The sequence below is a fragment of the Salvelinus namaycush genome, chromosome 13 (genome assembly GCF_016432855.1).
Source record: "Salvelinus namaycush isolate Seneca chromosome 13, SaNama_1.0, whole genome shotgun sequence".
NCBI lineage: Eukaryota > Metazoa > Chordata > Actinopteri > Salmoniformes > Salmonidae > Salvelinus > Salvelinus namaycush.
The window spans coordinates 45,159,989-45,170,523 of NC_052319.1; the positions used below are offsets into that span (position 1 = coordinate 45,159,989).

Genomic DNA, 10,535 nt, shown 5'->3' on the forward strand with positions numbered 1-10,535 from the left:
ATTTTACTGGTGTCGTCTGTACAGCATCTCACTGATCTTAGCCGTTCTTATTCATTTGTTGAATACAAATATACAAAATACATCTTATTTTACTCCTTATTTAAAATAAATTGCATTTGGCCATTAGTGACCTTTCCAACAATCTGGTCATACTTCTATAAACCGGTTTCATTTTTTGGCAACATCTCTGAATATTGTAACTGACAAGACATCACCAACTCAGAGGCTGCTGATTTTGTCATTGGCCAGTATAAGGCGATCCGCTTGGGCCAGCAACTTTGCACGATACTGTCCGATCTCTGAATCCTCCTGTAGGATGTTATCAGTGTCATCTCTGTGTAGCAGATCCAGCATTTCACTGCACACAATCTTGGCTGACTGCTTCAGGATGAAGTAACGGATCAGCATGGGCACCTGGTCAGCCAGTCTTTGCACCACAATCTGTGAGAGAGGTGAGGTGGGATGGAGAGTGAGGGCTACAAGTGATGAGATGGCCACAAGGCAACCAAAAGATTACCAAATGACAACAAATTGTCAGCAAGGTGAACATATAGACATCAGAGATGGATTGGTCTGCAAAATGCAATATACTACAAAGCAACCCTGCCACAACAATGTATGTTTTAAAAATTTGTCAAAAAGCTTTAATTACAGATCTGATCATCCCATTGATGATGTCATGGATTCATAGTATAGGCTGGAGCAGAGCTATATAATGTACACTACCGTTCAAAAGTTTGGGGCCACTGACATTGACATTTTTTGTCAATTAAAGTAACATCAAGTTGATCAGAAATACAGTGTAGACATTGTTGTAAATGACTATTGTAGCTGGAAATATCTACATAGGTGTACAGAGACCCGTTATCAGCAACCATCACTCCTGTGTTCCAATGGCACGTTGTGTTAGCTAATCCAAGTTTATAATTTTAAAATGCTAATTGATCATTAGAAAACCCTTTTGCAATTATGTTAGCACAGCTGAAAACTGTTGTCCTTATTAAAGAAGCAATAAAACTGTCCTTCTTTAGACTAGTTGAGTATCTGAGGAAACACCGTGCACCTGGCAACCTTGGTTAGCGCGCACTGCGCCCGGCCCGCCACAGGAGTCGCTGGTGCGCGATGGGACAAGGATATCCCTACAGGCCACTGCGATGCAGTGCCCTAGACCACTGCGCCACCCGGGAGGCCCTGCTGCAGTTTTATTTAATAAGATTTTATTTCTGGAACACTTTATACATACTGCACAGTAGATGTGTTGCATTGTACCTCATAGTATGCCTTGAGCAGCCCAGGGTACTTGCTCCTGGTGTCTTGCTCTTTGACTTCTGCTATTTCCCCCTTCTCTAGACTATGTTTGTTGAAGATTTCATCCTGTGTGTAGACCTGCATCTCCATCTCAAACTGCTCCACGATCCTCTCCTTCACTATGTTTGATTGCTGTTCCTGGATTGTTTCAATTTTTTTCTGAGTTTAAACAAAGATGAAGATTCCATGAGGACATAAAGCATCTTGGATGCAGGGAGGCAGTGAAATACTGTTACTGTTTCAGAACAAAGTTCAGTTCGACATGCTCTAAGTATCCTATGGTGTTTTATTTTGAACATTTCAAGCTACAATCCTACAATGGACAACCTGTAAATTGGAATTATTCATAAAAATACATTGTGATTTTTAAGTGGTACTTTGCCTCATGTTTCCCTGCTTCTTGCTAATGCCACTAACTAAGATTTCCATTTCAGCCTAAAATCACAGAATTGAGAATTGTATGATTATAATGTCAGAGCGCTTAACAGTTTACAATTGTCATTACCTTTGAGACTTGATGAAGATAAGGATAATTCTTAAAGCTCTCTTTGGACAAATGATCAAATTGCTTCTGCACCATCTCTGAAAAACCAAAACAAATGTATTTGGTGAAGAGATGTTAAAAGAGACAAATGTATTTGGTGAAGAGATGATAAAAAGAGACAAATGTATTTGGTGAAGAGATATTAAAAGAGACAAATGTATTTGGTGAAGAGATGTTAAAAGAGACAAATGTATTTGGTAAATATATTCCACAAAATGTTTTTATTTAACTTATTCTGGCTGCAGGGGCAGTATTGAGTAGCTCTGATAAAAGGTGCCCATTTCAAACGGCCTCGTACTCAATTCTTGCTCGTACAATATGCATATTATTATTACTATTGGATAGAAAACACTCTCTAGTTTCTAAAACCGTTTGAATTATATCTGTGAGTAAAACAGAACTCATTTAGCAGCAAACTTCCTGACCAGGAAGTGGAAAGTCTGAAAACGATGCTCTGTTCTAGGGTCTGCCTATAAATGGGCATGATATGTATTAGTATACATGCACGTCATACACCTTCCACTAGATGTCAAGAGGCAGTGAGAGAAGAAATTGAGTGTTTATCTTGGTCTGAGGTGGAATAAAAGCTCTTGGCATGACGTGTCACCCATTTCCTGTTTCCTGGAAAGCGAGAGGAGGGACCTGGGATTGCCTTCTGAAAAGCTGTCGTTATAGACGGCTACTATCTCCGGCTTTGATTTTATATGATAAATGTGACAATATCATCGTAAAGTATGTTTTTTCAATATAGTTTTATTAGATTATTGAAATTTATTCGGGACGTTAGGCGTGTTGCGTTGTGTGCCTTTGTTCAGGAAGGAGAGCTTCGCGCCACTTGGCTAGTGTGCTTGCTAATTCAAGAGGGAAAAAGGACGTTCTAAAACCAAACAACGATTGTTCCCGACAAAGGACCCCTTGTACAACATTCTGATGGAAGATCATCAAAAGTAGGACCCATTTTATGATGTTATTTCATATATCTGTCGAACATGTGAACTAGTAGTTTGCGCCCAGATTTTGGGCACTCTCTCGCTATAACTAAGCTGGATGTCGTAATGAAGTTATTTTTAGAATTCTAACACGGCGATTGCATTAAGAACTAGTGTATCTATCATTTCCTAAACAACATGTATTTTTTAGTCATGTTTATGAATAGTTATTTGGTCAGAATATGTGAGTGGCAGATAAATATCCGGACGTTGTGGGAAAAAGATGCTATGTTAGCACAATGTATAACCACTGATTTCAGCTGGATTTCACATTTTCGAACAAAACCTATATGCATTGTGTAATATGATGTTACAGGACTGTCATCTGATGAAGTATATCAAGGTTAGTCAAAAATTATATATATTTTGCTGGATTGTTACGATCGCTAACCTTTGCTGCTGGGAAATGGCTTGTGTTTCTGGCTATTGTGGTAAGCTAATATAATGCTATATTGTGTTTTCGCTGTAAAACACTTAAAAAATCTGAAATATTGGCTGGATTCACAAGATGTTGGTCTTTCATTTGCTGTATGCTGTGTATTTTTCAGAAATGTTTTATGATGACTATTTAGGTATTTGACGTTGGTCTCTGTAATTATTCTGGCTGCTTCGGCGCTATTTCAGATTGCAGCTGCAATGTAGAACTGTGATTTATACCTGAAATAGGCAAATTTTTCTAACAAAACATATGCTATACAATAAATATGTTATCAGACTGTCATCTGATGAATTTGTTTCTTGGTTAGTGGCTATTTATATCTTTATTTGGTCGAAATTGTGATAGCTACCTATGCAGGAAAAAAATGATGGAGAAAAAAAAGTTGTGTCTTTTGCTATCGTGGTTAGCTAATAGATTTACATATTGTGTCTTCCCTGTAAAACATTTTAAAAATCAGAAATGATGGCTGGATTCACAAGATGTGTATCTTTCATCTGGTGTCTTAGACTTGTGATTTAATGATATTTAGATGCTAGTATTTACTTGTGACGCTATGCTAGGCTATGCTAGTCAGCTTTTTTACTGTGGGGGGTGCTCCCGGATCCGGGATGGTGTGCAAGTAGAAGTTAATAAATCAACAAACATGAAACAAAACAAGAAACATGAGTAGCGTACAGACATGAAACACAGTAACAGAAACAATAACGCCTGAGGAAAGAACCAAAGGGAGTGACAGATATAAGTGAGGTAATCAGGAAGGTGACGGTGTCCAGGTGAATCTCATGAGGCGCAACGATGATGGCAGGTTTGCGTAATAATGAATAAACTGGTGACAACAAGCGCCAGAGGGGGAGAGATGGAGTAGACGAGACAAGGGCTTTTGGTCACTTACCTCTGATTGTCTGTAGTGTCATCATAGCTGGTCTCTTAAGTTCAGACACTAGTTTCTGAACAACATGTTGAAATACCCTGTAGTTACTGAATCCTGGCAGCTCACTTCCCCTGTGCTCCTGATCATATTCATCCACCACTTGTTGCACTACTTTGTGGTCTAAATTCAGGAAAACAATGTTAATAATTCATTGGAGATTATAATCACTGTTGTATGACATAACTATTAGTAGTATATTAACTATATCAGTAAATATTAGGGATATTTAGAAACATAAATATTTATTGGTTAGACATGGTAGTATGATGAGCAATACCCAGGTTATTCAAAATTGTACCTACAATGTGATTTGGCATTTTTGAGACGTTCCATCCACTCTGTAAATTCCTTTCGCATGAGCTCAAACAGATTTTCCTCAACGATAATATCCCCTTGGGACAGTTGGGTAATTTGCTCATTGAACTCTGTTATGACCTGAAGATGGAAACATAACAATAAAACATACCTGTTTAAATGTTTAACATTTAGTACTTTTGGATTACTGTTTAATGAAATGGCTCCACAAGACCCATCCATCCTTACGTCTTCTACAGATATTAAACAATAAGTATCTTACACTGGCTTGTCCAAGTGTTTTTGTAAGATCAGCTATCAAGGTAAAGTAATGTTTATCCTTGTGACAAACATAATCAGGGGAAATTAAGGAAGGAGAGTGGAGGAAGTTGGAGTGTTGAGAACATTATAATGCTGTTTTATTTATTTTTCTGGACAGTGCGTCTACTCTTACACCTGTGTTGCAAATCTGACCAATCCAAATGGCAGAGGATGTGAAATAGAGTTGATGCCTTTACACCAGGTACCATTGCCCAAATTCTCTATAGGACATTCTCCTGACAATTTACCAAACCATGACAATAACACACCTGGACTACTGTGCAACAGTATGGCTTCCAACCCTACATCATACATTTTTATAGAGATTGTGTACAGAAGAGGTTTACGAAGCTGAAAGATGGAAGATGAAAAATGTACTCACCTGAATGAGGTACTTCCTCTTCTCTTCAGGTTCCATTGGAGGCCCGCCCTCTATTTGACTCAACGAATGCTTTACCTCCCCCAGCTGCTCCTTTATCTTCTCTGACATCTGGGGCAAGGATTTCTGACCAGGAGCAAACATACAAGTTAATAGGTACCAGACCACATGTTTTCCAGTGTACACTGGGTGTAGTAGGAACAGATGACCATCAGGTATGTGGTTGGACTAACCTTGATCTGTTTGACCAGGGCATTGCTGAGCTTGGTGGCTAGGCACGTGGTGGTTGCCTTCTCCTCACGCAGGAGGGAGCTATACATTGAAAAGGAGAGAAAAATAACAAACACATTATTTCATCCCAAACATTGGCCATAACTTGGTATAACCTTTGGCCTACAATGGTCACGCCCCCACATATATCTAATTAACATAATACAAAATAAATGCATCTGTTTAAGTTAGAGATATTTGCTAAGATAACGTATGGAATTGTTTTATGATCATACCAAGGATCATTTAGCTATTTGATTTTGAATGTTAAAAAGTACAATATGCATAAATGTAAGAGAAGGGAGGAGAGGGACTCTCATTCATCAACACAATATGGAACTACTCTCAAAGGATATCTGGAAAAATATACTTTTTTCATAAAATCCTAAAACCAACAGTTTGGGGCCCTGAACATTTTCAGATGTGAAGCCATCAAAAACAAAGATGCAAGTTACTTAACACATGGCAAGAAGACATTTTACCTGAAGTGCTCGTGATTTCGGAAGAATGCCAACTCCTCCTCAATCGCACGGGATATTGACATGTTTCATCAATTTGCTTCTGACCACGACATTTCACAATGACATAACCCATATTGAGAAAGATGACTCTATTGTGGACAATTTCCAACACATTCTTCTCTGCTCCCGGGTCTATCAGGTCTGGCTTTGTCAGAATGGCTTGAAGACAAATGAAAAGCATTATGAGAACTTTACTAATACAAAAAACGTATAAAAAATAAATGTATCTATATAATTTCTTTACCCAGAGTTCTTGTGCCTTCAGGATCCACTTGTTGTGCCATTTTCAGGGCCTCTGTTGTTGCTATGTCAACATTACATGGTACCACCGCCAAAATAATGGTTCTCTTATTCTTTATGAATTTCGAAATGAGATTATTGATCTAGCAAAAAAAGGAAGAAGAATGTGACAAAGCAGTCAGGATTCAAGACTTTGATCAAGTTATTTGATTAATCCACGAGAGGGTATAAAACCACTTGTTACTGTGATATCGCCCTGTGTGGAGCACTTGTTAGGGCAGGAGATGAGAAACAGGTAAAGGAGATGGTTTAATAGCTGATGGACATGAAACGGAACAGGAACAGCGTCTGAACAGGAACACATAACAACACGGAACAATGCGGACACAGGGAACACAACCAAGGAACAGACAGATATATCAGATAACAGATAATCAACAAAGTGAAGGAGTCCAGGTGAGTTCAATGAGCGCATCTGTGCGTGTTTGTAACATGTTTGTATGATGACGGGTAGCCTGGCGCCAGGGAGGGAGAGCGGGCGTGACAGAGAGGGTATCAGACCGCTTGCTACCGTGATATCGCCCTGTGTGGGGCACTCTGTTCTTCATGGTTCTGAAGCTCAATCTTCCTCAAAGTCAACACATTCAAAGTACCTTTCACCAGAATCAACCATCATAGCTACATGTACCTTGCTAGCAGTTATGGGAACAAGTCTGTACACCTGGTTAAAATAATTCATCATTAGTGAATCATGAGAGGAGAACAAGAGTCATGAGATAACCAAACAATGTACTGGACAAAGTCCAAAAGCTATACTCTAACGACAGACTTACTTGGACTCCAATGTCTTCTGGTTGTCCTTTCACAGCCACCCTGGTGATCCCTGGTAAGTCAATCAGACTGAGGTCACACACCGTGGAGGATGTGATCTTCAGAGTGATCAGGTCTTCACATATCCCCACGCCCTTTCCAGCTAACGCATTCTGAGCTGTTAAATCAATGGGAAAATATTGATGTGTTTATTATTTGTTTGTTTGTCTGTCTTATACCCAGATAAAGCTAATCTTATTATAATATATATTCTGTAGTTGTCTATGGTAAATACCATACAAACTTTTCCACAATAAATGATAATAGATATGTCAATGTCAGTGGCAGTATGTTCCGTTTAAGATAAGGAAGAACAATATCTTTTTTTTATGAGCATGGCCTTATTTCTATTACAGCATATTGGATGACTGTCATTCATATTCCATTCACACAGCTCAGTGTAACATCAATAGGTTTAGGCTAGTACATCATACTCATCATACTACAACCTAACCTATGAATGAAAGTTTACAAGGCAGGTGCAGAAGTTGAGAGAATGTTTAGTAGTCAAGGTGATAGACACTGACACATTCAATACCACCTCGCACACTCTGGCTGCATCATGCTGATCTAGGGTGTTATCATTAGTCCAACAGTTGCAAACGAGAGTTTCTATTGGACAAATTCAGGTATGTTTATCCTTGTTTGTTTCCGTTTGCGTCCGTTTAAGAAAACATTTTTCAACAGAATTGGTGTAATGAAAACACCCCTGATCACACGCAATCACAGTTCACTTTCATAGCAGCCACATACAAACAGCATGATCCCTTTGATCAGTGTATATATACATCCTCCTCCCATCTACGCGCTCCCCTCCTCTCACCTTTACCCTTCGCTTGTTGACTTCAGTGCACAACACATCAGCTGTCTGTGACCAGACGAAAAAAAACATTTCCAAGCCAAACCTTCATATCAGCTCTACACACAGCCGACATTGATGTCACCATATTATATCATCATAGTCAACATAGCTACTAGAGCTAACACGTTAGTAACCTGCTACAATCATGCAGTACAGTGTTCAGTCAGCAGCAAGCAGTTTTAGCAGTTACATCGGAGGGCATCAGTGGCTAACAATTTATTAAACTTACCTTGACTTGGAAGAGTTACTTCGTTGGATAGCCATAGCCATCCCTCTCTGTTTGAGCCTGGTGTCTGAGTGGGCTAAACTAGCTAGCTAACTTCGCAAGCTAAGTACGTGAAAGTGAAAATAATATGAAATATAGCTAGCTCTCTTTTCAAAACAGTTCCTATTGTCTTTCTCTCTATTTCAGTAACCTACTCACCACATGTTATGTCTTGCAGGGCTAGCTAGCTGTAGATTATGCACTCTGTAATAGATTCATTTTCTGATCCTTTGATTGGGTGGACATAGGGCTATAGTTAGTATAGTTTTATTTAAAAAATATAACTTTTTAAATGTTTCGCTATTTAAATGTTTCTGAAATTCACTGAGGAGGATGGTCCTCCCCTTCCTCCTCTGAGGAGCCTCCACTGGTTAATGTGTGTGTTTGTGTGTGTTTGTGTGTGTGTTTGTGTGTGTTTTTGTGTGTTTGTTCCCATCTCACCTTGTTCAACGTGTCTCACGACTTCTGAAGGTTCGTCAAATTCAATGACTTTCCCTCCTCCGTATGAGATGACAGCCTCCCATTTCACTGTCCTGTCGTTACAGAGTTTAAGTAGCAGTGGGCACCTGGTGACAATACCTGGATAGAAGGAAGTACCAATGACCTATCATTATACTGTATTACAGAACAATCAATACAATATGACAGTACAGTCAACAATGGACCGGGACATGGATTTCATGATAAATATAAAATCTTCTGCAGGCTACAGACAACAAGGTTGCTCTAATGTTCAGAAAGCATGTCAGACATTTACAGTGTCTGACTAAATGGTTAGAAAACTCATGTACAGTTAACATTTTCTGCAAAGTTTTTCTGTGGTTATCAAGTTAATTTGAAGATTCTATACATTTCAGTAATATCCGTGTCTCTGTGGTCCTATTGTACTGTCTGTTTCCTGACCTCGTCTATGGACAAGGTCAGTGTGAAAACCTGCTTCAGGATTGTTTACCAAGCCACTGGCATCAATCACCAACTTCAGCATCTTCAAACCAAAAACTAGTCAATGCCCAAATCATGTCTCAGTTACACAACCACTTTCACAGACTTTGTGTGATTTAGGAATGACATTTAAAATGCTAATATTGATTTCAATACTTTTTGTATGTTCAGAAAACAATACAGAATCTCACCAGTCCCTCTGGGCAGCGCCACCCCAGAAAGGGTCTCAAGCACAGAGCTCTTTCCTGAACTCTGGTCTCCCACCACAGCAATGGTTGGCAGTGGCAGCTCCTTATCTATCCCGATGGATCTCATGTCGTCTATTAAGTCTATGAAGGGCCGGACCTTCTCCGCCAGCTGGTCTTGGAACATCCTAATGGAATGTCAGGGGTACAAAACAATGCCATTATGAATGGTTCATTTGATGATAGACATTCATGGCTAAATTGATTATTTTACACCGTTTTTCTGGTTAGTAACTAACTATAATTTGGCGTACATGGGACGAGAAAATGTATTCCCCAAAAATGTTAAAGCTGCACCATTAACAACATTTCACACAATTTACTGCATAAATAATCACCAATGTATAAATAATCACCATCACCATAAAATTCTGAATATTAGCATTATAGTATTGTGGTACAGTGTACTACAAAGTAGTACTGCAAGTGTGCAATAACAAGTGAAAAATGAAGGCCTTCATAAGTTCAAAACCGAAGGCTGAAGTAATGTTGTCACACCTCGATCCATCTTCATGAGCCATTTCTTTCTCCCCTGAAATAAAAGAGAATGAAAGCTAAACCATTTCATTGAAAATACAGAATAACAGCAATTTATCTGTATTTGAACTAAAGTTATTATAATCTAAATCATCACATCACTATAACATAGGAGGAGATACAGTCTCACGTGCCCAGTTCGGAACCTCACAATTTGCCAATTGTAAAACACTACCAAACATTAAGAACACCTTCCAGAATGATATAACCCCAGAATGATAATCTGCTCTCCCAGGAACAGGCCCAGATCCCTGTGATTTTACAGAATGATAATGCTCTCCCAGGAACAGGCCCAGATCCCTGTGATTTTACAGATGATAATCTGCTCTCCCAGGAACAGGCCCAGATCCCTGTGATTTTACAGAATGATAATCTGCTCTCCCAGGAACAGGCCCAGATCCCTGTGATTTTACAGAATGATAATCTGCTCTCCCAGGAACAGGCCCAGATCCCTGTGATTTTATAGAATGATAATCTGATCTCCCAGGAACAGGCCTTTAGTCAACTATAGCATAGAGAGACAGCCTTTAGTCAATTCTAACATAGAGAGACAGCCTTTAGTCAACTCTAGCATAGAG

At 39.1% G+C, this 10,535-nt stretch overlaps 1 pseudogene; it reads right to left on the minus strand.

The window, feature by feature from the left end:
- Window positions 1–219: 219 nt before the first annotated feature.
- LOC120058546 lies at window positions 220–9,941 on the minus strand (annotated as a pseudogene).
- Between the last annotated feature and the right edge of the window lie 594 nt (window positions 9,942–10,535).